Source organism: Sminthopsis crassicaudata, chromosome 5 (assembly GCF_048593235.1).
Source record: "Sminthopsis crassicaudata isolate SCR6 chromosome 5, ASM4859323v1, whole genome shotgun sequence".
Classification (NCBI taxonomy): domain Eukaryota; kingdom Metazoa; phylum Chordata; class Mammalia; order Dasyuromorphia; family Dasyuridae; genus Sminthopsis; species Sminthopsis crassicaudata.
Genome location: NC_133621.1, coordinates 31,665,451 through 31,693,102, shown reverse-complemented (window position 1 = coordinate 31,693,102; position 27,652 = coordinate 31,665,451).

Sequence of the window (27,652 nt, the reverse complement as noted above, 5' to 3'; positions counted from 1 at the left end):
ATAAAGGACTTCAGAGGTATCCTATACAACCAACACCATTATTTTAGAGATAAATACAGTGAACCCCAAGGAGGCTGATTACTTGCACATGATCAAATACTTTCCCCTCTGTGCCACTCTGTCTCACTAACACAGGTCAGATTTCATCAATACCTTCTTATTATGTTGGATTCTTGCTCCTGAAAGCTTGTGAACCTCTTTTTGGAGTAATCATTATTTTATGAATACCAGGGCAACACTTAGATGAGTAAGGGAATCCCATGCGATCTATACAGAAGTGGTTCATCTCCTTTCCCACTGCTATATTTGCTGGTTGCTATCTTTTACATCATTTCTTGTTCGAGAGCCATGGGTGATAATATGTCCCATCCTACTTAAATCCACCCTGCATCTTGCCATTGTTCTTTATGTCAGCTGCAAATTTGATTCTTCTGCCATCGAAGTGTTTCATGATTCATGATCAGATAGCATTATTGGGTGAATAATAGCATGAAGAAGATGAGTTTTGATGATAAGGGATAGCATGGGAATCATTGAAAGTATCGTCTGATTGCCAAATGCAATTTATTCCACTCCACCTTCTAAATGATTCTGGGAACTACTCTTTGTCTCTATTATTACTTACCTACACCAACCAGGTGGACTTGTAGACTAACCTAGGGTACTTTCCATCTCATTAACAATCTGTCTATATTCATTCTTCTTCACCCTATTATATTTTCTTGGGTGGATTACATAAACCCATCTCATTTGTTCACTCTGGATCTCATTAAAGTAGTATGTCTGAGCTCCATTCAATCAGAAGATCATCTGATCCCATCCAATCTGACAACCATTTGTCTGCAAAAAGGAACATTTAGAAGTCATTGCCATCAATCTAGAATCTGTCGTCTATTTCATTTTTGCCTGGGCCATCTTTCATGACAGCAGTGTTTGGTAGGGCTATAACTTTATTTTATTGATAATCACAGGATTATTGAAAAATGCTATCATTCATTGAATCTAGCATGGAATCCTATATGATCCAAGTTCACTGGAGAAAAGAAAATTTTGCTCCATTGAGTCAAATACTTCTTTATAATCAATAAGCAACAACCAGTGTATTACATGTTTTCTATGTCTTTCAATCAACTGAAAGCTTATGAAAGTATATTCTAGTATGAAAAATAATTTGAAAATCCTTGTCTGTTCCTTCTCACCATTTTATTGAGCAAGAAAATAATAATCATGCTAATAAATATTAATATTCATATGACACTTAAATTTTGTAAAGCACCACATTTTATAATACATGTAATGTATTTTCCAAAGCTTAGAGTATTTTACAAATATTAATCTATTAAATTTAATTAATTAAAATGTTATCAATATTAACAGTTAATTGATTTAAAATGTAAACCTGTTGAAAGCAGAGACTATCTTTGCATCCCTATAACAGTGCGAAGGCCTGCCACTGTCATTGTTTTAAGTGATGTTTGTTCATTGATTGAAAAGTGCACAAACAATTCCCATGAAAACTTTATTATTCAACACTAAATTGGGAACAGGATTTTTTAATGTAAATATACTTCAATGGTGTGGCTGATTTCTCATCTTGTTTAATAATTATCTAAATGTTCCTATCATACTGAATATATTCTTACAGAGCTTTTAACATTAGGCAGATACTAGTGTGTGATATGCAGGTAGTATGCCCATAATTCCTAACTTTCCCTACATCATAGTCAGGTCAGAAGCTTTTAAAAGTGCACATCATCTTTATTTCTCAATCTCTCCCTCTAACTAAAAATTTAGTATTTAATTTTAATATATTTTTTGTTCTAATAAATAGTTAACTTTATGTACTCAGGTGGATGATTTAAGAATTGGTAAGCATACTATGCCCAAAGGGCTATCACATTTTTTGTAGTATTTATTTTTTATTATACAGGCCTTCTTGAAATGGAAATTTATTGCTTTATATTATATTCAGCTGTGCACATGACAATATTTCTTGTCTCAGGTATCTAGAAGTTACAGGCAGAAGTGTACAAAAGAGTTTGTAGCTGCCTTTGTTTTTTTTTTAATTATAACTTTTTATTGACAGAACATAGGCATGGATAATTTTTTTTTACATTATTCCTTGCACTCACTTCTGTTTTGACTTTTCCCTTCCCTCCCTCTCTACACCCTCCCCTAGATAACAGGCAGTTTTATACATGTTAAATATGTTATAGTATATCCTAGATACAATATATGTGTGCAGAACTGAACAGTTCTCTTGTTGCACAGGAAGAATTGTAGTCAGAAGGTAAAAATAACCTGGGAAGAAAAACAAAAGTGCAAACAGTTTATACTCATTTCCCAGTGTTCCTTTTCTGGGTGTAGCTGATTCTGTTCATCATTGATCAATTGGAACTTAATTAGATCTTCTCTTTGTTGAAGATATCCACTTCCCTCAGAATACATCTTCATACAGTATTGTTGTTGAAGAAAATAATGATCTCCTGGTCCTACTCATTTCACTCCTCATCAGTTCCTGTAAGTCTCTCCAAGCCTCTCTGTATTCCTCCTGCTGGTCATTTCTTACAGAACAATAATATTCCATAACCTTCATATACCATAATTTACTCAACCATTCTCCAATTGATGGGCATGCATTCATTTTCCAGCTTCTAGCCACTACAAAAAGGGCTGAAAGGCTCTCAAATTGTGCATACTCTTTGATCCATCAGTGTCTCTACTGGGGCTATAATCCCGAGGAGATCATAAAAAAAGGAAAAAGGTCCCACGTGTGCAAAAATATTTGTAACACCCTTTTTGTGGATGGCAAGGAATTGGAAACTGAGTGGATGTCCATTAGTTGGGGAATGGCTGAATAAGTTATGGTCTATGAATGTTATAGAATATTATTGTTCTGTAAGAAATGATCAGCAAGATAACTTCAGAAAGGCCTGGAGGGATTTACATGAACTGATGCTGAGTGAAATGAGTAGAACCAAGAGAATGTTGCACACAGCAACAAGAAGAATATGTGATAGCAATTCTGAGGGATGTGACTTTTCTCTTTTCAAAAATGAGGTGATTCAGGCCAACTCCAATAAAGCTGTGATGAAGAGAGCTATCTGCATCCAGAAAGGGGAATATGGGAACTTAATGTGGATCACAATATATTATTTTCACCTTTTTTGTTGTTGTTTGCTTGCTTGCTTTTTGTTTTCTTTCTCATTTTTTTTCCTTTTCTTCTGATTTTTCTTGTATAGCATAATTGTGGAAGTATGCACAGAAAAATTGCACGTTTAACATATATTGGATCACTTGCTGTCTAGAAGTGGGGATAAGGGAAAGGGAGAGAGAAAAAATGGGAATACAAGGTTTTTCAAGGGTAAATGTTAAAAGCTATCTTTACATATATTTTGAAAATAAAAAAGCTATCATTTAAAAAAAGAATTGGAAACCAATAAATAAGTGATAAAGTGTTTAAGCCTTTCACTTCTTTTTCTTCATTCTTAGAAATTTTAGAAGGTGAAAACTATGGGAATATGAGTTTGTCATTAAAGGCACCTCTTTTGAGTAATAATACCACCTAATGGACTTTTCCATTCTGGGGAAAATCTTCCCATTATCTATTCCCATTTGGGCAATCTCATTATTTTCAATTTTGTAAAAACATTGTAATCACAAATCTGGGGCTGGAGTAGACCTTAGAGATGACCTGGATAAGCTTTACAGAGGGGAAAATTTATGTCTGTAGAGTTGAAATGATTTGGATAAAGTCACAAAGGTAGTAAATACAGAGTTAGGGTTTGAACACAGACAGGCAGCTAGACAAGGCAGGCAAGAAGAGAGGGAGGGAGAGAAGGAGGGAGGGAGAGAGAGAAGAAGAGAAGGAGGGAGGGAGGAAGGGAGAAAGGGAAGGAGGAAGGAAGAGAGGGAAGGAAGGAGGGAGGGAAGGGAGAAGGGAAGGAGGTAGGGAGGGAAGGAAGGAAGGAATAGATGGGGAAGAAAAGAAGGAACAAAGGGAGTATGGAGGGAGTGAAAAAGGAAAGAGGGAAGAAAGGAGAGATGGAAAGAATAAAAGAAATGAGGAAAGGAATGCAGGCAGGAAGAAAGAGGAAAAGAAGGGAGGAGAAAGAGAAGGAATAAAGAAGGAAAGAAAGAAGAGGGGGGAGAAAAAATGAAGGAGAAAAGGAGATAAGGATTAAAAAATTAACACTCCTCCCACCTCACCATGATACCCCATTCTTTGGTATTTCTGGAGATTATTACTGTTTTAAAATCATGTCACTTTCAGTTTGAATTTCCTTTATATAAGCTTGAATGGGTCCAGTTACTTTTTTGTTTTTTTACACTTTATTTTCTCCAATGCCATTTCCACTTCCTCATCAGGCACACAATGTGCCATATCATTAATGTCCAAAAGTCATGGTACTGCTGCCCCTGATGATGAAAATCCTTGGCCATATTAATGTCAACTTATTGATTTGGTTTCACATCTATTTGTTGTTCTTTCCGTTTTAACCAGAAATGCTCTTGGGATGATCTGGTTTGGTCTCATGCCAGGTTTCCAGCAAGCTCATTTTCCTCCTCACTGCTCTGGATTTTTTTTTTGTGAGGTAAGACTGCTTATAATCCTCTGTCACCAGCAGCCATGATGTTTTGTAAATAAGCAGAACAACTCAATGCATACAAGTAAAAGAGAAAAGTTGCCTTTTTGGCATTATTCCCCTATCTGTTATAGATAAAATACTTCAAGGACATGTAATTTTATCAGCATGAATGTTCTCTCCACAAGTGCTGATCATAACTATTCTCTACCTCAATAGCTGATGTTTAATTGTTGATATAAGCAGGCATTCCCTCCTCCCAATTCTTTGTACACCAGTGTTTATCATAATGCTTAGCACATAGTAGGAACTTAGTAAATACTGACTGACTGAAATAGTACATTTATCAGAGTGATGGGTGTCTCAAAACTTAGTTATGATGCTCTTCAGACAACAAAGTATGGACCATCAGGAGTGCCATGTTCAAGGCCTTTGCCATTTTAGAAGGCCCAATGGATTACATTCCATTGACCTAGCCTTATAAGGAATTACATAGGAATCAAAACATCATGAAGAAGCTCTGGAAAAAAAGAACATGATTGTAAATCTAGAGCTGTTAAGAGGCCTTAGAGGGAGGAAAGAATGAAGGAAAGAAGGAAGGAAGGCTGAGAAGAAGGAAAGAAAGGAGAAAGAGAGGAAGTGAAGAAAGGAGGTCTAGTTCATCCTTTTTACAGATGAGTAAACTGAGTTCCTGGAATATTGTATCTTGCCTGTTGTCATAAAATGGTAAGCACAAAAAGTAGAATTTAAACTCAAGACCTCTGACTCTAGAGCCAGGGTGATTTTCATTGCCTCAATTCAAAAGAGACCTAGAGAACTAGTCAGCAAAGAATACTCTATGAAAGGTACAGTATTTAGCAATTTCATTCATTGCATCCATGTTTACATTTGTATTCCCAAAGCTAATTGCTTAAGAAAATATTCTGCCTTTATCATAGCTCTTAGTAAATGAAACTGAATTTGCATTTTGCAAGTGTGTCTGGATTTTATATTTCTTACACTAGGGAACACCTTTCACATGTAAGTAACTAATGAAGTTGTTACCTAAAGAAATAAATAATTACCCTTGAAAATAAATGCATCAAATAAAGCATAATTTAAAGAAATAACGATTTACCTTCTAAAGGTGTGATTGACAGTGACCTCTTCCCCTAAATTAACCCTTTCAACACTTGAATTTGCTGATTTCCTATATTTGGCTCTGGTTGTATCTTCCTGGGCACTTCCCTTTCCTAGGCAGAAACCACTGGGAGATCAAAACTTTGCCCTCAGACACTTCTGTCTTCCAGGGCATCGGCATCATATTGATGCAAGGTGGGGGGGGGGGAAATTAATTCGCTTCCTTGAATCCCGGTTTACTCATTTGTAAAATGAGAGTTATTATACCTGCCCCAAGGGTTGTTAGGAGACTCAAATGATACAATGCATTTAAAATACATGGCAAAGTTAAAAACAGGTATGATTATCAATTATTATTATTACCTTATTAAGTTCAACTCATAATAAATTCAGTAGAATTTTTTATTCCAGTGCAACACAAGGAATTAATTGAGAAAAAGATTTTTTTTCATTACTTGTTTTAAAATGCCCTGAGCCAAGGAAGCAGTGTGAGGGGCAGGATACAGATATTATAATTCAGGGATAGGAAAATTTGGATTCAAATTGTTTATGATACATATGATTGTGTACATGACTCTCTGGATATCACCTTGTTTTTTAATGATTTGGGCAGCTTTCAAGAATCATAAATTGCAAAGAGGCTACAGATGTACATTTGTAGATTGGGTATTCTCACCATGAAACTCTTCACTTCAAATAAATAACAGTCTGGACAAACAACATCAACAAAAGTATCCCTGGCTTCTAATGTGCTACTTATTGTAGTAGCTGATGTCTAACTATTGTTCACTGAATTGAATTATGAAATGTTGCAACTTTTAGATTATCAGATAGCTAAGAAATGAATAGGAATATTAAGAATTCACATTGATTGAGGTTTTCAATGAACTTCACATATAATATTTCATTTTATCCTCAAAACAATCCAGTAAAGTTGATATTAATTATTAAATTATTTTTACATATGAAGAAACTGAGTCTGAAAGAATTTAAGTGGCAGTCAGAACAATAAGAGTCTGAGTTGGGATTTGAATTGAGGAATTCCTGACTCATTTGTCTCTCTACCATACCATCTCCCTCTTTATGGGAGTACACAATAAAATTATGTATAGCTTTTTCTTCTCCAAAGATGGTTCAACCAATTTTGAAAATACAACCTAGGACAAGGCAACAATGTTAGCATGATAGAAAGTCCTGGTTTTGCATCTGAAGTCTGTGACTATGCGCCTCAGTTTCATGATCAATAAAATTAGAGAGTTTGTTTGAATGATCATTATGGTCCCTTCTAGTCCTATGATTCTAAGATTTTTTAATTGCAGAAGAGAACTGTGATGTAAATGAAGAGCTGACCTGGCATTTCAGAGGAAATAGCCTTGGAAGGATCTGTGGAGATTACTTGATCCCTTCTTTCCTTTCACCAATTCTGGAATTGAAGTTTAGAAGGATTAAGTAATTTGCCCAAGCTAATAAAGAGAGCTGGGATTTGAACCTAGTTTCTTCAAATCTAGTGGTGTTCCAAATGCATCATCTTGGCTCTGTTCACTCCACTCTTTCTACTTGCCAGCTGACATTGTACAAGTCTAATCTCTCTATGTATTAGTTTCACTTTTGGAATTTGCTAAAAACAACTGTGACAACATTTATTATTCTAGTAAGGTCTTCTTCTTAGAGCCCTTCTGAAATAGAAAATGCTGTAAATTCTTGAAGGCTCTATCAACAGAGTGTAAAACCTGGAGGTCCTAGCAAAATGAAAAGATTTTAATGATAGATGAGGGAGATGACTCTTCTATCTTCACCATCTTGTGAAGTTCCCAGAGGTTCCTCAGCACATTAACTAAAGAGAAATGAATTTATTCAGTCATAGTGCCTCTGAAAGACCATGAACTATAGGAATTCCTTTTTATTTTCTTGTCTTGTTTTCTGTCTTTATCTTTGTCTTTCTGTCTGCTCCTCTCTCCCTCTCCCTCTCCCTCATCCTCCCTCCCTCCCTCCCCCCTCCCCCCCTCTCTCTCTCTTCCTTTCCTCACTATCCCATCTCTCTCCTCTTCTATTTTTCTCTTCCTCTTGTTCCTTTCCTCTTTCCCCCCCTCTGCTTTCTCTCTCTTTTTCATTCTTTCCCCTCTCATCTTTTTGTTGCTTCTCTGGATTTTAAGTCTATTTTAAAATAATCTCTTTGAATAACAGCATTTACCAAGCTAATTAAGTGTTAATTCATGACTAAAACAAAACCACTGTCTTCCTCATGTTTTTAAAGGGACTAATTCACAGAAATCAGGCCTTGGAAAATGAATGGACTAGTGAAAGCTATTTTCAAAGTAGCCAATTGACTAATTCCAGCTGCTCTTTTCTTGGTGTTGCTGAATGTGCCTAGAACTTCTTCTACCCTGATTTTTGGTCTTTTACAATATCTATCTCTTTTTCCCTTCATGAATGATTCTCTAGAGCATATTCTAGATGCAAGAGGATAAACTAAAAAAAAAATTAAAATAGGAATAACGTTTCTTTGCCACTTAAAAATTAACTATTAAAATGGATCTGTGTTCATTATGAAGTATTCTCATTGGTATCAACCAGAAGGTTAAAATGATTGGGTGAATTTATTTTCACATATCATAAAACATAGTTTTAAAAATAGATTTGTGATTTTTTAAACATTAAAAATATATTCTAAAATGTTATGCTAAAAATGTCCAGGTAACATATACAGCTACCTGACTATGTGTTGAATTTTTCCTGTTCCCGAATTGAAAATTTTTCTCTCTATAAGTTCTAATCAAAATGAAAAGGGAATTTTTTTAGACCAGTGACTTGATTTATTCTCTTCTCTTCCTTCTTTTTAGGATAACCAGATCATTTCAAGTGGGAACTACATTCAGAATCTAAAAAATGAGATGATGGAGCTAAGTTCTAGACAAGTTCTGTCTTGGAATCTCAATTTTCTCATCTGTAAAATGGGGATATTCAATGGATAGTTTTGAGGATCACAAGAGACAATTTACAAAAATAACTTTACAAATCCTTAATTATTTAAATAGATCTACTACTGTGACTACCTTTCCAAGAAAGAACTAGGAAAGCAGAAAAGAAGGAAATAAAGTCTAAGAGAAGGGCTCAAAGCTAGCTAAGAAGAAATTGTTCTTTTCTCTAAATGGAGTGTGCCATCTGAGACTAAATTTCACCTACTGTAGAGATAATAGATGTATGAGCCAAGAAACTGAAGGAAAGAGATGGGAAAAGTCAAAGGGAGGTTTTTTGGTAGTCCCTGAGCAAAAGTTTCTTTCTTTTCTAACATAACTGGAAAAAAAAAGTTTTTGGGGACTTAAGCTAAGATACAATTTTTTTTTAAATTCCAGATCCTTCTTAAAGAGGAGATAGCCAAAGATTTCAGCTAAGCCAGAAATTGGAAGTAGAAATTTAAACTAAGTCACATCCAATGAAGATTATGGAGGAGTATGTCTAGCAGAGCAGAAACTCTGGAGCATCTCTGCTGGAGATTAGAGTAGAGCAGTGTCCAATGGAGACTATATGTCGTTCTGAGCATCATCTAGAGGAAATGATGACACCGTGGGGAACAGACCTTATAAGAACAGTATAATGGAATCAGTAGAAAACGCCAGCAGCTTTCAGCACTGGAATCATGAATTTCCCCTCCATGTGAATGCTCTGCTTTGTGATCCTCTATTTGTGCATCCTGGTCACACATTTCTTACATGTACCTCTCAACATGTGTTTTTTACACATGTCTATCCTTCCACTAATGCTATTTGAATTGTGAATGAACTCCAGGATTGTGGGTGAAATGTTATGTTGCTACTTTTCTAGTTAGGATATTTCATTGAAATTTTTGCATTGAATTAAACATGACTTTTAGGCAATTCAAGGTAAACCAATCAATGGGACTTGTGAATTATATTTTATGGATCCAGAATCACATAGTACTTTGAACCTGCATAACTGTTCCCTAATAATCCATCTTGAGGAGTATCCCAAATACTAGAGATGAAAGAAAAGAAAAAATTCAGAAAGAAAGGATGGAAGGAAAGAAGGAAGGGTGAACTTCTTACTCACAATAAGAAGATTTAGATCATAAATTTTCATGAGAAATGTTATAATATTAGATCTACATACATCTACCACACAGTGGCTAAAAACTCCCAATAGTTTATATCATTTCCTTCCTTCTTTTCTTCCTTTCTTCCTTCCTTTCTTTTTGCTGAGCCAATTAGGATTAAGTGACTTGCCCAGGGTCACACAGCTAGGAAGTGTTCAGTGTCTGAGGTCACATTTGAACTCAGGTCCTCCTGACTTCAGGGCTGGTGCTCTATCCACTGTGCCACCTATCTACCTCCCCAGTGGTTTGTATTATTAAGGTCTCCTGTAATTTTGCCAGAAATTGGGCCTCTTGAAGAAGTCCATCTTACAATTTTGGAGGATGTTCTACCCTCCTCTAAACAAACAAACAAACAAAAACAATTCTTCAATCACATCTTAAAAGGGACTTGTAACAGGAAGGAATAGCAAAATGTTCACAATTTTCAAAACTATAGGATTCTGAGTAAAAATAACTTAAAAACTCTTCCTGGAAGGTTTCTTATAAACCTGCTAAGAATTCACTTAGCCCAAGCAATCCCTGCAGATGTGTGAATTACTTGGTGGCCCCTAATGTAATCGCTTTGAACATATTCTTAAGATCCTTCAGTTTCCATCTGCAGTTATCGAATATATTTAAATATTTGGCAATAAAATTAAAATATGAAAACCAATATAGCAATTGCCCCCAAACACATAGTTTTCCAAGGAGATTTCTGAGATTCAGAGGGAAATCTGTAGAGACTTTTTTTTTTGTTATTTAAATAAATAGGCTGAAATTCTGACTTTTTTTTAATCAAACTGAACCAAGGGTAAAATAAAATAAAGTAAAATAAACAATTCAAAGTATTTTTTTTTCTAGAAAGAAAGGAGGAGAGGAAAGCAGAGTTGGACTGCAGGTCAAACCTGGTTTTAAACAACTCCAATGTATGGAATAGATAAAATGGATATTCCTAAATCCACCCTATTAGACTGCGATTACTCTTATTATAAAACCATATGCCTGAGGATTTATTTATTGAATAGAGGTATTTAAAATATTCCTCGCTGTTCCAGAATTTGATTTTAGCTTTTCAAGATCCTACTACAAGATACTACATGAAACAAAATCCTTCATTTTAAAAACAAAGATTCTTTGCCAGATTATTCATGTTTATTTGGGGTCAATTTTATTATCTCAGGTGAAGAAATGACAATGATTATGTTTTATTTCTTCTTAGACCAAAAGCGTAAGTTTCCTTGCATGAATTTAGTGAATAGAAAATATATAATATGCTACAGTAGCATGTCAGATAGCCAATAAGCATTTATGTGGAGGCTCTGTGCTAAGTGCTGAATATTGAATAGGAGTGATGGGGATATGGATTTGATATGGTCAGATTTGTGCTTTAAGATGATCAAATTAGAAGGTGAGTAGAAGATAGATTGAAATGAGGAGAAACTTGAAGCAGGAATACCACCCAGCAGGTTATTGCAGTAGTCAAAATATCAAATGTTAAACTCTTACTCCTGAGTAGTTCTCTCAGAGAAGAAAAGAGGGATACATAGAAGAGATGTTATGAACATAAAATTGACAGAACCTGGAAACAGATTGGATCACACACTTCCATTTATGACCTTTAGAAAATCATTTAATTTCTGCATCTTAATTTACCCAATTTACTCAATTTACGTGTTATTAACACTTCTGGGAAGAACTATAACATCTCTGATAATTTCTGGAATCATTTTCTGCTTTTAATCCTATGATAAGAGCCTTTAAAGTTACTCTTCCTTCTTCCTTGAACCTAATGTCTGGCCTGAATTTTGATGGTGGGGTGCTGGATTTGAAAGCATCAGACTAGGGTTTGAATCCAAGTTCTGCTATTTACTACCTGTATGAGATTGGGAATTCCTTTCACTTATCTAGATAACAATTGGTCTTTAAAGTAAAAGAGTTGATAGATCTGTATCCCCAAAAGATGATAAAAGAAAATAAAGGACCTACATGTACAAAAATGTTTGTAGAAACTTGTTTTGTAGTGTCAAGGAACTGGAAATTGAGTGAGTGCCCATCAGTTGGGGAATGGCTGAAAAAATTATGGTATATGAATGTAATTAATTATTATTGTTCTATAATAAATGATGATCAAGCTGATCTCAGAAAAGGCTGGAAAGATTTACATGAAGACTGTACTTAGAAAGGGCAAGATCATATAACGATCAACTGTTATGGACTTGGATCGTCTCAACAATGAAGAATTTCCAAAAGACTTTGGTTGGAAAATGCTATCCACATCCAGAGAGAGAACTATGGAGACTGTGGATCAAGGCATAGTATTTTCACCTCTTTCTTATGTGTTTTTTTTTTCCTTTCTCGTGATTTTTTTTCCTTTTGGTTTGATTTTTCTTGTACACATGACAAATATGAAAATATATTCAAGTTTATTGCACATAATTAACATATCAGATTGCTTACTCTCTTGGGTAGAAGATGGTAAGAGAGAGAGGGAGAAAAGTCTGGAGCAAAAAGTCTTAGAAAAAACAAAAGTTGAAGACTATTTTTGCATTTATTTGGAAAATAGAATACTATTGAAAAATTTAAAAAAGAGGAAAAAGTAAAGGCATTGAACCCCTGACAACTCTAGTTTTTGATGCTATAATTTTTCTTCTTAGTTTCTGGCAAAGAAATGTTTATTAATTAATATATAATGCATGATAAAAACCCTTTGCTAACTCTAAAGTGCTATATAAATATTAACCATTATTAAAATCTTAATGTCCTTGAGAGAGCACTGGCTCTGAGATCAGAGGATCAGTATTCTAATTTCTCTGTTGATATGCCTTAAGTTGTTTGGTTGATTGCTGTCCTTCATTCTCAAAGAGGACCAAAATGACATCACTATGTTAGCATCATATTATAGTATGCCCATCTCTGGCTGATCAGACCAAGATGAGCTCTGAATGCTCTGCCCCAAGTAGGACACAAATAGTCTGCATGAACATTTGGGGCAGCTTCTCTAATTTTGTGTATCTTACTTTTCTTTTGGGCTAATTAAATTCTGCTTTGCACATAGAGCACAGCACCTTCTCTAATGAGGGTATGTTATGCTGGGTGGTTTTATACCAGTGTCTCCCATGTCATACAATCTATTCTAAAGTTCCTAAAAGTTACCTTGAAAGTGACTTTATATAGCTTTTTCTGACCACCTTGTGAATGTTTACCCTGTGTGAGTTTTCCATAAAACTAATTTTTGAGGACATGTGCATTTGGCGTTTGAACAATGTGGCCAGCACAATAGAGTTGTGTTCTCTGCAACGGAGCTGAAATGCTTCACAGTTTGGCTTCAGAAAGGAACTCAAGATCTTATCCTGCCAGGTGATCTTCAGAGTCTTCTTAGGACAATTCAAATGGAAGCATCCTGGTCTGGTGCTGGTATACCATCCAGGTTTCCCAGGCATGCAGCAATGAGGTCAGCACAATGGCTCTGTAGATCTTCAGTTTGGCATTCAGTCTAATATCTTTCCTCTCCCATATTTTCCTTCAGAGTCTCCCAAACACTGAGCTAATTCTTGCAATGTATGTGTCAATCTTATCAAAGTTCTGAAATGTACACTATGACAAGTGATATTGAGCAAATCACAACATTCCTAGGGAATCTGTGAAATGGGACAAATATTTATAGTCCCTTCCAGTTTCAGAGCTATCTTTTTAGAATTCCTTCTTCAACTTCTTGAATGGAAGTGTCTTATTGTAAAGACATTGTAAAGTCATCTACTTAGAAAGCATAATGCACAGTTGAAGCCCTATGGCGTTGACCAATGGGCAAGGAATATTAACTAACTATCATGGCTTCTGAACTGTCCTAGGTGCTGAAGTACAAAAGTGACAGAATCACTATCTCTGTCTCAGTAAAATTACATTCAAGTGGGGAGAGATTAATTACATTGTGAGGAAATGCAAATAAATCAAATCCTTTCCTTATGAGATATTTAAAAGAGTTTTTTTTTTTTTATCCAAGGAAAATAAAATAGAAAAAATTATAACAATAAAAAAGTTCATCTCCTTCTATGTCTGAAAACAGGATGGCAACAGTTCAAATTGGCCATTTTAATTGAAGTTGTAAGCACCCACTCACTCCTGGTTCCTGGGAGAGGACAACATTTTCTCTGTATTCTGATTTCCTCCTATGATGCTTATTTTCATTAACACACACACACACACACACACACACACACACACACACACACACACACACACACACACACACACACCCCAGCAGAAAGGGAGGGGGAAGAGCCCTTATCTTCCCAGTAATGATGAATAGAGTTGATTGGGCTCTCACACAGAGGCAGGTGATGGCTGCTCTGTCTATTTCAGGGCTAAACTTTAGGCTGGCCACAGGTGTTTTTCCTTTTTAGACTCAGTCACCCTACAGTCATTAAGTTTGCCTGAGACAGCAGACTGTTTCAGTGACACCCTAAGTGGAGGGGAGGGGGAGGTGGGGATACACAATCCAGCTGAAGTTTTAAGAAGGAAATGCAATCATCTGAATGTCAAAAGAATGCAACTTGCTTTCCTCTAGACAGATTGTTCCCATGGGTGAGCTCTTGAAGTTAAATCAAAAGTATTTATCATTTAGAGATAATTTAATCCAACCCTTCCCCAGCTACCTCCATTTTTCAGATGGGGAAACTGAGGCCAGAGGAATGAAATGACTTACACACGTCATTATTGGCAAAGTTGTGATTCAAATTCTAGCCTTTGAACTGAATTCAGTGGTCTTTAGATATTATGTGCTATTATTAGATTTTTATTATTCCTTTGGAGCACCTTGGCTTTCTTCTTAATATTAAGGCTTACTTTACAAGCAAGGAGCATGAAATCAAATTACAAGACTGATGTTGATTATATTTGTGATGCTGTACAATTCACTTCATCCCCCTGAACCTCAGTTTCCTTTTTATAAAATAAGAGATAGGGAAATGGTTAATCCCTGAGATTTCTTTCAAGCCTAGATCTATGACTATCTATGACTATGATTCACTCAAATTTCTGATTGAGTGGGGTAAGATTATTTTGTTGTTGTTATTCAAATTGATCTTTGAGAGAACAATAGAAAGAATTCTGCTTCTGGGATTTGCCTCTGATATTTACTATCTAAATGACCTTGAGCAAGTAAATCACTTAATTTCCCTGGAGTCTCAGTTTCCTCATCTGTAAAATGAATGCTGGACTACAAAGGTGTCTTCAGTCCCTTCCAACTCTAAATCTGTGATCCTTTACTTCCCCAAAATTACAGTTTTTCAGGAAGATGTTTTAAGTATTTTCAAGGTCACATGAATTCCTTCTGGGACAGATTTCCGGAAAGGAGAAGGTGATTGTTATGGTTTAAGGTCTAATTATCAAACACTGAGATAGATTTCTTATCAACCTACAAACTCTCCCTGGCAAATACCATTAAAGAAAAAAAAAGTCTTTAATTTCCTAAGGAGAGCTCAGACTTGAAATGCAAACACTTCTTGGAGTATGACTACCTTGGCTAAAAGCATATTATTGTGCGAATGCTTGATATGAGAGCCAAGTCCCTAGAATCTGTTTAGAGAAGAGAATTTTGGACTATTATTGGATCAGGGAGATGTGCCCTGGATATGAAAAAAGTGTAAAGAAAGAGGTGACTTTTAGTACAAAGATCATTATTTCCTACTGCTTAAGCAGATGTTCGAGCTCAAGACAACAGGAATTCTCCTAACCATTGTCTGATACAAATATTACACAAATTAACAACAAGGGACTCCTGGTCATACATGGTCATACATGGTTTCTCTTATATTCATTTGCCCTTGCAGGTAGACCTGAAAACATACACACACATGCATAAGTATAGACACACCTTCACACAGGATCCATCATTTTTCTGATGGACAAACATTGAGTTTCATGTTGTCTCTAACAATCACCTTCAATGTGACTGCTACAATCTCTGGCAATAATTCTCCTGGGAAGTTGTCTGTCTTTTTCTTGTAGCATTTGGAGACTTATCTTCTGTTCTCTGAATACAGGAGTTTTCTATGCTCTCCACAGTTTACAGTTTGCTTTTTTCGAAGGGATTTGTTGTCTTATGCAAAGAGGAATATGATTCCTTGTTCTAACTCCATCTGACCACTATTTGGTAGCATTTTAGTAGTATAAGAGCACACAAAGACCAGGTAGAACAACCAATGTTATTATCTCATCTTGATGATGATGACACTTTACCTGTTATCATTATCAATATCATATTATCATATCACTTTTACATGTTATCATTGTCTTTGATGTTATTGTTTTTTCTTTCTTACTTTCTCTTCTTCTTTCTTAGTCTTTTTTCTCTTCTCCTTTCTTCTCCATTCCCCCATTTTCCCTCTTTTATCCCTCCTCATTTTTCATTCTTCTTTTCTTTCTTTTTTCTTTTTTTGCTGAGGCAATTGGGGTTAAGTGATTTGCCCAGGAAATTGCTGGGAAGTGTTAAGTATCTGAGGCCATATTTGAACTCAGGTCCTCCTGACTTCAGGGCTTCATCCATTACACCAACTAGCTGCCCCTTCACTTTCCTTTTCATAATTGCTGAGGGTGGTTTTCAGACTTTGATAATTCTTTTAAAGCAATATCCCAAAAATTTTAGACGTGATATATGTAGAGCAAATATATTTTATTTAATTTCTACTTTAAAAGATTTTAAAGCAAAATGTCAGAAAAATACAAAATTAAATTGTCTTTATTGAGCACAAAGCCTCAAAGACATAAAAGACAGGAAGTCACTGAGACTCCAAAATAAAAACACAAACAAAAATCCAACAACCGATTTAGAAGTCTCTTTGTATAGGTGGTCCATTACTCATTGTACTGATATAAATAAAAGGGAGGATTATCAGAGTTTATGAAGGTTTTCATTCAGTCTCCTACAAAATGATTGTGGAAGTACTCTAGTAGTTCTAACTGAACGTAGGCTTAAGTTAGGAGACACTACTTTCAGATTTCCAATCAAAAAAAAAAAAAAAAAAGTAAATAAGTGGCAAAAGATGATATCACTTTATAAGACCACAATCACCAAAGTGGTCTTCAGGTGGAGCATGCATAGCCATTTGTTAGATGAGCTATTAGTGAGAATTTAGGTTCAGGTAGAGTTAGATTAAATGCTTTGTAAGATCCCTTTCAACTCTGATTCTATAACTAAAGTAAGCTGGAGAAATTCTGACTTATTTTCTACGAACATGAATAATGTGCATTTTATTGCCAGGTTATCTTTGTATTCATTGGTGAATGTATTCCAAATCACTCATTTATTCTTCTTCTAAAAGGATAATTCTGATCATATGTTTTTTCATATATTTATGCAGGCTAGTTGCTTTGAGAAGGAAGCAGTCCTGGGGAATGCATCTGGATGCTGAATGTCTAACATATTTTCATCCATGAGTATTTTTTTTTCTTGGAAGCCTAAGTGAGTCTTCTTAATCTGAAAATTTTCATAGGAGATATGGGAGGAACCAAAGATTATAGGTTGGAAAAAAAGGGGTTGGTAGTAGCAGGTCTTGGGTCGGGAAGGCACGAGGAGGGGAATCACTTCTTGGAGAAGCTGTAAGGAAACTAATGATGATTAACAATCATTGGCTTTGAGTTTTCTCCAAGAACATGAATGCTGGACTAATAGAACAGAGAGATAGCTTATATGGGCCAAGTATACATTCCAATGGGCACATACACTCATTACTTTGTAGAACAATCTGTTGAAACTGGCTCCTCATCATTCTAGAATCTAAAAAGATTTGAATAGATGAAAGAAAAGAAAAAAAAAAAAAAACTTTCCAAGGTAGGCCATGGCAAAGGCAAAATATAGTACATTGTTTTTAAGAAGTTATATATGATAATTAGGGACAGTCATACCTTCAGGTTACCCATAGAAATCTATGTCCTTTCAGCATAAATTTGTATTTATGCCTAAACTAAAATAAATGACTGAATACATTGTAAATGGAAATGCAGATGAAAGGAGTATAAATGTAAAGATCAGGCGAATTTAATATATTTTAAAAGAAATTCAGATAAAAAGTCAACATTCTCAACCCTCAGGTTATAATTGTTGGAAAGAAAACATGATCTTTGGGAATAAGAAATTCTGCGGTCCTAACAAAAGGAAGAAAACCTCATCACCCCAAATGGATTAAGTTGAAATTATCCATTTTAAGCAACAAAACTTTAAACAGGATAAATTTTGGGAATCCTGGTGGAATGGTTTACGCTCTAAGGCATTTTTAAACCTACTCCACAGATAAGATTAATCAGATCTATGGTAATAGAGTATGTGTAGGAGTGGAGAAAACCATATTTGTTGGCTGAACTCCATTCAACTCCAGTGACCCATTCTGCAACAGAGCAAGTTACCTTAAGTGGATGGTGCTGCAGGGGATGGAGAAACAGGGGTGGTTCATGCCTCTTACAAGACACTTTAATAAAAAATGAATGAGAAAAAAATGAATGGTGCTTTATCCAAGTTCAAGTATTGGGTGATTAAAGGTCTTGTGGGCAAAGACAAGGATATTATTAACTTTAATGGTAAATTTTTACCAAAATAGTCCCAGGAGAGATGCTTTTATTTGTCTTTGCTTTTCACAATGTCTTTGGTGATCTTATGTTATTTAAAAGTATATAACCTTGGCTAACACATTTCTTATGTGTCTTATTATGGCATGGAGGAGACTTTAATTATTTAAAGGATACACCAGTTGGAAGTGCAGGATCTTGCTGAGTCTACCAAGATGTATAGCAGTGGAATAGAATAGAAAATATATCAGTTGTCTAAAAACCAGCCTAACCCAATTTGAGTTTTAGCACCATTTTGGCTACAAAGGGCTAGATTTTTCCTCAGCAACATTTAATGATCATCTTCTAAAACAAAAAGAAATGGTAATATATGTTAGTGGAGTAAATACTGACACCAAAAAATATCACTGACCTTGGAAGTTTAAAACAAAAATATAAAATATCTTTAATATTTGTCAGATCAGTGAAGGAACTCTGACTTTCTCTGTGGATTATGTGGATATTCTTCCCATATTATTTCCTGAATAAATATCTAATTTGAGTGAGTGCTTTGCTCAAGTTTAAGTTTGATCAAATATCTATCTCTCTGGACCTCAATTTCTTCATTTGTAAAATGAGTGGAGGGACAGATTAGGTAATATCTAAGGTTTCTTCTAGCTCTAAAACCTTCGATCTGTTAATCGCGTTAATTTATCATCCAAACCTTGTTATTGTAGCAAAACCACCACTAGGGTCTTTCAGAAGTCAGATCTTTCATAAAACAACTTGGAATAACCCTTGCATTTATCAGTGTTCAAGCCCTTGTTTTTTGATAGACAATGGTCATATCAGCACATTTCTACTGTATAAACTATGGACTTTGAGTACAGCCATTTACAAATGCAAACAATAGTTGGTCTTTGCTCTCACATGGCACAAACTCCTTCAACTGAATGTCTTTCTGGGATAGCCAAGAGCAGCGTGACCCATTGGCTATAACTTTTGCCCTTTCCCTTGCCTTTATTGTAGTGCATGACCACTTAGTTGCTTTCCCTCATCTTAGTCTTTGTAATAGTGCTGACAATTCACATTTTCCTCTTCTACTTTTTGAGTATCAAGTTTTTTTTTTTACAGTAGCCTATAAACCACCTCATTAATCAGATAGTGTAAAATCCAATTAGAGACATTAGAATCCAGAAATACAAGTGTTAAGGAATGTATTTCTTGATTGACAAGAAAGCCAAATAGACTCATCTATTTAAAATCTTAGCAACAATTAGCTGCCTTAGTTTCATTTATTGTGACATAAAAAATCTGGTTTATTGAGAGTGCTATTGAAGAAGATTTCTATGATATGCACCAGGAGAAAAGATCTTCAAACTAAAATGATTGTTTTGCTGTAATAAATTGAACCATATGTACACTATGTTATTCAATCTTTTTTTCTTCAAGGCATAAATTGATATTAAAGAACATTTAAGTCATAACACATGGTTATCCAGGCATGAACGAGGCAATAACCCATATAAGTTGTCAAGGTGAAGCCAAAGCATTTATTAGAGGTTTGTGTTGTTTTTGAAAAGTGCACGGTTGGATAAACATGGATTAGCGCTATTATGCCGCCACGATGACTCAAGTGTGTTTTTACGGTGTCAGTAATTTTTATGTTTAAAAATCACTGGTGCAGTATATTAGCTATAATTTATGTTTATCATCTTGTGTACTCTAATAGGTTTCAACAAACCATTTAACACTTCAGCTTGTGCATATACATTACTTAATAGGTATTTATCTTAAAAAAGAGATACTTAACGGGACTTTCCAAGCTTGCAACTGCATGCTAAGAGAAAATGCTGCAGTGGGTCACATTAACTTTTTTTTTTTCACTGCCCCCTCCACCCCCCCTCTATGGTTGGTTGTTAACTTTGAACATCCTGACCACTCCAATTTGTTGTGCCATTGGTCCCTCGGTGGTGCAAGAAGAGACTCGGCCCATCAGAATCCTCATCCAGCTAAAAGGACAGAGACATCTCCTAAGCAGGCTGAGAGTGTCCGTCACACTGACTAAGTAGTATGGCCTCCCGATAAAGCCAACACAGCTGAAACTGCCGATAGAAATTGTTATGAACAGTAGATGTATTGGGGGTGCCCTTTCTGGAGAGCAAAGGACTGATTATTCCTTAATAAGTCCTAGTCTGTGTCTATATATTTTATTCCTGGGCTTTCTCGTTGCTCCAGTGAGTAAGCATATTCTTTTTTCATGGAATGGCTGAAAATACTCTCAGGTGGGTGGGGGTCTTGGAGAGAACTGTAGATTGAGAGGGGATAAAAGGGGTCAAATGCGACACCCTCATCATTTTAGGCTTTCTGCAGCAATTCTTGAGCAGGACTTCATTTATCAAGACACTATCGATTCTCCGAAACGGTGCTTTGCTTATTGTTTTTGCGGCATTGATGACCTATTTCTCTTTTCGATAGGCTTGGTAGATGAATTACCAGTGTTTAGTACTTTCATAAAGGAGATTGATGCTCATTTAGAATTCTCTGTGTTGGTCTTGCACTGGGGCTTTCTTTGATTTTTTTTTTTTTTTTTTTTAAAGTTTACATCTCTGAGTTGCTGGAAGGTCTAGAAGAACTGTGGAGATAAATGTTCACATAACACTAGTTAGTAATCAAATAAGATATAGTACGCATTTCTCTGGGAAGTCAGTTCAGTAAGGGGACGGATATTTTCTTTGGAATCTTGAAATTATGGACATACTGATCCACTGGGTAATAGATTTTTAGAAAGAGACTATAAATTCTCTTGACTCGATCAAGCATATCAGTTGGCTGAGTTAGCAAATAGGCAGGATTTATTACTCACTGGAGACAAATCGACCAAGATGGACTGTTTAGTATTGCAAACTACTGGGTATTTTTTCCCTTGTAAAACCAATTTATAAGTGTTATTAGAAACCGCCACCTATGGAGATGATTATTTCTTTGTCCAGTGACTAGTCTCAAACTGCCCTCTAGGTTTTTCACAAAGTTTACTGTTTATACAAAATGGCTGAAATTAGAACAAAAACATCAACATTTTATATAGGCAATATACTTCCTTTTTGGTGGCTGAGTGGGGATATCTAATCTTTTCTAATAAGGAAAATTAAATAATAAACATTCATTAAAATGCTGAATAAAATAAATCTTTTTTCTTTTTCTCACCGGTAAGATTTCTCATGATTCTATGCTTGATCCTTCTTTTGCACTTAGAATCACTGTCAGAGATCATGGAAACCATATATCTAGTCTATCCCTCTTATTTTCAGATGAGGAAACTGAGGCATAGAGCGGTTATGGGACATTTTCAATGAGAAGTAGCTAGTTAAAATCAGAGGGAAGCCTTATTTCACTGTCCCTTTTGTCATTTATTTGTGTATTTTTCCTTCCATCTCTATGATTTAATATAAGCACCTTAAGAGTTTCACAACTGTTATCTTTTATCTTTTTATCCCTTAACCCAATCAAAAAATTCATTGAGTTGAATTGTAAGTTCATTTAAAGCAGTATCTATAGGTTGTCTGTCTTTGAGCCAGTGCCAGGGATGATACTTTGAATTTAATAAATATTTTTGAAATGAATGCTTGGCGCCCCAGTAGAAATCTTAGCATCATTATCATTCCACTCTCCTTGAGTTTTTTAGGAAATCCACAAGACATCATTAACATTTAAGATTTAGGGCTAGTATCCATTCCCAGAGAAACAACTGATTGTGTCTGAATGCAGATTGAGGCATACTTTAAAAAAAAAAAAACAAAAAAAAAAAACACAAAAACCCACAAAAAACCCACTTTATTTTTCTTGATTTTCTTTTTTGGAGGGGAGTGATCTATGTCTTCTTTCACAACATGACTTTTATGGAAATGTCTTGCATAACTTCACATGCGCCTCCTTAATGGGGGTGGAGGGTGGGGAGGAAGGAGAGAATGTGGAACTAAAGTTTTTAAAATGTGTAAAAATAGTTGTTTGACATGCTACTAGAGAAAATTAAAATATGAAAATACTAAAAGAAAAAAAAAAAAAGAAAGCCACATTCAGAACTCAAAAATAAAAAGATAAATAAGACTTAGAACTAGAAGAGACATTAGAAATTATATAGATGATACCCCTCTCCCTGCCACATTCATTTTATACATTTAAAAAAATGGAGTTTTCAAGAGGAAATTGATTTAGTCAATGTCATATGTAACTAAGTGGCAGAAAAAGGGATTTAGGTATTTTGTGTTTTCTAGCTTTAAACCTATTACCCTTTTCTACCCATCTAAGCTACCTTTCTTCACCCCCAAATTTCAGAGAGTTTCCAGCAGAATAAGGGAGAAAAGGCACATGGGGTCAGACAAATGCTGCTCTTTTGATATGTTAACTTGATGTCTTCTCCAGGCTATATATTGATTTTTTTTTCAGTAATTGCCTAAGGGTTAGTATCTAGAGATCAATCATTAATTGGATTCATTGATTATGGAGCTTGTTCAGACTTTTCACTTCACATGTGAGGAATCTCAGGTTTAGAACACTTAAATCATTTACCCAAGATTACTCTGGGGAAAATAAGCATGAGAGATAAGATTTGAACCCAGATTCTTTGTTTCCAAAGTCAGTGTTTTTCCCATGAGTTACACTGACTTGTGTTACCAACCAATCGAACCCTATGAGTAAGATATTTAGCTTGACCTGGACTGAGGCTAAAAACTACAGGCCCATCTCAAAGTCTATGGGAAAGATGTCAGTTCAAATTCAGCTTCTGACCTTAAGTGACTATGGGCAAGATGCTTGACTTTTTTGAATTATAGTTCACTGGAAGGGATACTGACTCAAGCAAGGCCATTTTCTAGTGAGATCTTTAAAGTACTCTTGTGAATGAAAAGAACAGTGTAAATATTGATTTGGTTTGGATGGAGTGCCTTAATGGTAACTAATTGCCTTAAAAGAAAAACTTGAACTTTTTGGTAGAGATTCATAATCCCAAACACACTGTATTTAAGAAAATGTACAATGCTGTAGAATCACCTGGTATGATCCTATTTTCTGAGAAATTATATTTATATTAAATTTTTTCAATCATAGTATGTGAAGGGTTCTTTTTGGTTCTTTAAACCACATTTACACAGTGATTTGCCATTTTTTGCATTAAAAAAAAAAAAAAAAAAAAAAAAAAAAAAACAGTTCTATTTCCTGAGATGAATAAAAACAGAAAAGAAAAAAAAAAAAAGAGAGAGAGAGAGATTTTAAACGCAAGAGTAGAATGAAGTTCATATGTTCTAAAAGGGTAAGGCAGACTGACTTGGCCAAGCAACCTTTAAGTAAACAGGACCATGCTAATCTTCCTTCACATATCCCTTCAACTCTGCTCTCCCATGATTCCTTAAACCTAGTCAGTGAAAATTTTGGATCTGATTTATCTCTCTCTCCCTCCCTCCCTTCCTCCTTTTCCCTCCCTCCCTCTTTCTCTCTCTTTTCCTCTCTCTCTCTCTCTCTCTCTCTCTCTCTCTCTCTCTCTCTCTGTCTTTCTCTCTTTCACTGTCTCTGCCTGTATGTCTCTATGTCTCTCTCTCTGTCAGTATTCTCATTGCTATACTATTGTATGAAACCTGTTAAAATATCTTAGTGTATACTTGTTCATACTTTTGCTCTATCTACTTTCATCTAAGCATTTCTCATCATTTAAAATATTTTCTCCACATTTCTTTCCCCTTATTCATAGATCAATTCTTGGAATTGATAACTATTCCTTAGTTTAGAAAAAATAGCTAGCCTGTGCTTAAAGCTCTACAAAAATAAGTAGGAGAGCTTAATTTGGAAGAAAATGAGTTTCAGATAAACACCTGGTACAAGTAGAAGAGTTATATTCAAAAAAGGGAATTAACACATATTCTTCTCCCAATTCTCCCTGGTTTTTATAATACCCCATAAACTCCCTCACCTTGGAAACACATTGTACCTTTGCACTTGATATACCCTATGCCCTTACATCCTTACCTGTTGGTTCTTTCCCAGAACCACATTTTTAAAGAAAGAGATTCATCAATCACATAATCATGTCTTATTTTCAAACTTTTCACTTTGCATGTGAGGAATCTCAGGTTTAGAACACTTAAATCATATACCCAAGATTACTTTGGGGAAAATAGGGGTGATAGATAAGATTTAAACCCAGATCCTTTGATTACTAGTATATAGATCCTTGAGGGAGGGAACTTTCTGCTTGTATTTGTATACCTATAGCTTAATCCAGTGCCTGGTACATAGTAAGAGTTTAATAAATGATTGTTATTTCTAGGAGGAAAGGAAAGAGGAAAAAAAGAGGAAAGGTGAAATGATAACTTAAGTGTATGTTTAAATATTAAGTTGTACAAAATAAATTTGGTTGCCAGTTTAATCATTTTTCTCTATTCTATTGTGTTATGGTTCTCTAGGTTTTATTTCTTGAGTTCAGAATACAATAAATGCAATTTTAAAAAATATATATGTTTTTTGATTTAATTTGACTTGAAATATCAGCTGAGATAGGGGCAGAAATTGTGATTACGAAGTATAGTCACCATGTAGAAGAATTATAAGCCAATATTTAGAGAATAGAATATAAACAGCTGTTAGTGACAAAATGTTTAATTGCACTTGGAAAAAATTTTCCCCTTTAAAACCTGTCCACATGTCCTCATGTGGTTTAAAAATGGTCTAAATTAGCTACAATGATTTATGTAATATTGCCAAGATATGAACTTTTTAAAAGCACTGGTGAGAATATTGAGTGGCAAAATGCTGCTTCACAGTTATTTCTACTAAGAGTATAATCAACTGTTGTAGCAGGACCTATTCAGGTACTACTTATGAACTTAGAGGAGCTAGCTGATCTGATGAGCTTATAAGAACTGAAGTGCATTGAGACCTTCCCCAATATTCTCAAACATTATATTAAATAAAAATTCATACAGATGGAAATAAAGAAAGAAGAAGAAAGATAAAAAAGAGGGGAAAGGAGGAGAAGGAGGAGGAGGAGAAAGAGGTGGAAAAGCAGGAGGAAGTAAAGATAGAGGAAGAAGCTGAGGAAAAAGAGAAAGAAGGGAGGAGAGAAGAAAGATGAAATGAACTTGGGACATCACTTAATCTTTACTATTAGGATTATTAGAAATAAAAATATGCATCTTGGACAAAAATCTTATTAAAATCATCCTTTGGTTGCTTAACTACATTACCAGGAGAAATAAAAAGGTTAGAAAATAGTATCATTTTTTAAAAACCTTTATGAAATGCTTGGCGTGGGTAGCATTGTAAGAACTCTTTTATTGATGCTAAACAAATTGTCAGAAATAACTTTTGGAAAGGAAGGATAGAAACAAACATTTCAGGGTCTGTGTCTGAAGACGTCCTGGAGGAGCAAAGAACAGGAACAATTAAACTGATTAAAACTACCTTTTAGTAGTCAACTGCATTTAAAGAACAGAAGTTTGATCTGAGCCAATACTATAAAGATGCTAAGCCCCTTCTTTTGGATTCTCTGCTTCATAGAATCAGTGATCTTCCCCAGGTGCACAACTCAATAATACAGTGCTCAGCCCATCCATGCCTTTTTAGCCTGTGCCATTCATGTCCTCCTCCTGTAGATAAAGAGCATCCCCTGTAAAGGTTGGAGACCTTCCCCTATATCGTATAATATTTTTTGAGTACCACGGCTAGGATCCCAAGTTGTCTGTTATCCCTTACTTTCTCTAGTTTATTGAATTTCTCTTTTTGTAACTACTTACTTCTAGGATGCTATATTTTACACCATTTCAAGCCACCATCGATAATATGTTATAGATCCCCAACTTTACATGTGTCTAGCCTTGCTCTTTTAGTTTCTTTTGCTTTTGAATCTTTAGAAATTGTGAATTCCATGATTTATAGACCATAAAATATCAAAAGAAAAAAGTCAATGAATATCTTTATCATAGTCACTTTCCATTTAAAAATTTTTAATAATTAATAATTTTTCTAATAACCATACCTCTAATTTCTTTATTAAAAAAAAAACCCACCACCAACAACAACACTGATATTAAATATACCTGAATCTGACAAAATTTAAGGCCTGGTGAAGATTAGCGAAAAAAATGAATTTCCAATTGTGTCTTCTCTTTATATCCTATGTTACATGTTTTCCCTCATTGTCAGCCAATGAATGACAGACAAGAAAAAAATAGCCTATTGTAAAAACAGCATACTTTAGCAATGGCAGTGTAGTCTCCCATCCTGTCTTCACATGGTAGAAATAAGTGCTAATGGATCTGAAAAAATAGGTTTGATCTCTCTACTGCCTGGAACACTTACTATACCCATCTCTGCTTTCTGGTTTCCCTGGCTTCCTTCAAGTCTCAGCTGATATCCCATATTTTGTAAGAAGACTTTGCATTCTTTCTTAATGCCTTCCATCTGAGATCATCTCTAATTTTATCCTGTTATATCTTGTTCACATCATTGTTTGCATATTGTCTCCCATTTCAGATCAAGTTTCTTGAGAATGGAGATTATGTTTTTGTTGTAGTAGTCACTGAGATCTTTGTGTGTGTATCTGTGTCCCTGGCACTTGCACAATTCCTGCATGTAACTCAACAGAAAATCATAGAGTTTATGCTGTAGTTGACTCAGAATGAGAGCTGTGTTGTATCAGTTGCTCAAAAAACATTTATTAAAAACATATATGGCAGGGCAGCTAGGTGGCGCAGTGGATAGAGTACCAGCCCTGAATTTAGGAGGACCCGAGTTCAAATCTGGTCTCAGACACTTAACACTTCCTATCTGTGTGACCCTGGGCAAGTCACTTAACCCCAGCCTCAGAAAAAAACAAAAACAAAACAAAAAACAAAAACAAACAAACAAACAAAAAAAAACATATATGGCAGGCACTGTGTTTAAGCACTGAGGAAAAAAAAAAAACAGGCAAAGGACATTGTTTCTCTCAAGGAGATAAAAGAAGGATGGGTGGGGCCAGGTTACTAAAGACTGCAAGCCAAATAGAGGATTTTGTAATTGATTTTGAAGGTGATAGGGAGCCATTGGAGTTTATTGAGTATCGGGTAGTAAGGAGTATAAGGGAGTATGGTTGTTAGGGCATGGTTATAACTTTAGGAAAATCTCTTTAGTGGCTGAATAAGGGATGGATCTGAGTATGGAGTGACTGATGACAGGTGACCAACCTGAAAATTATTAGTCAAAGAAAAGATAATGAAGGCATGCACCAAGATGGGAGTTATAAGAAGAAAAAAAAGAGGCCTCTTTGAGGGACTTTGCAAAAGTAAAA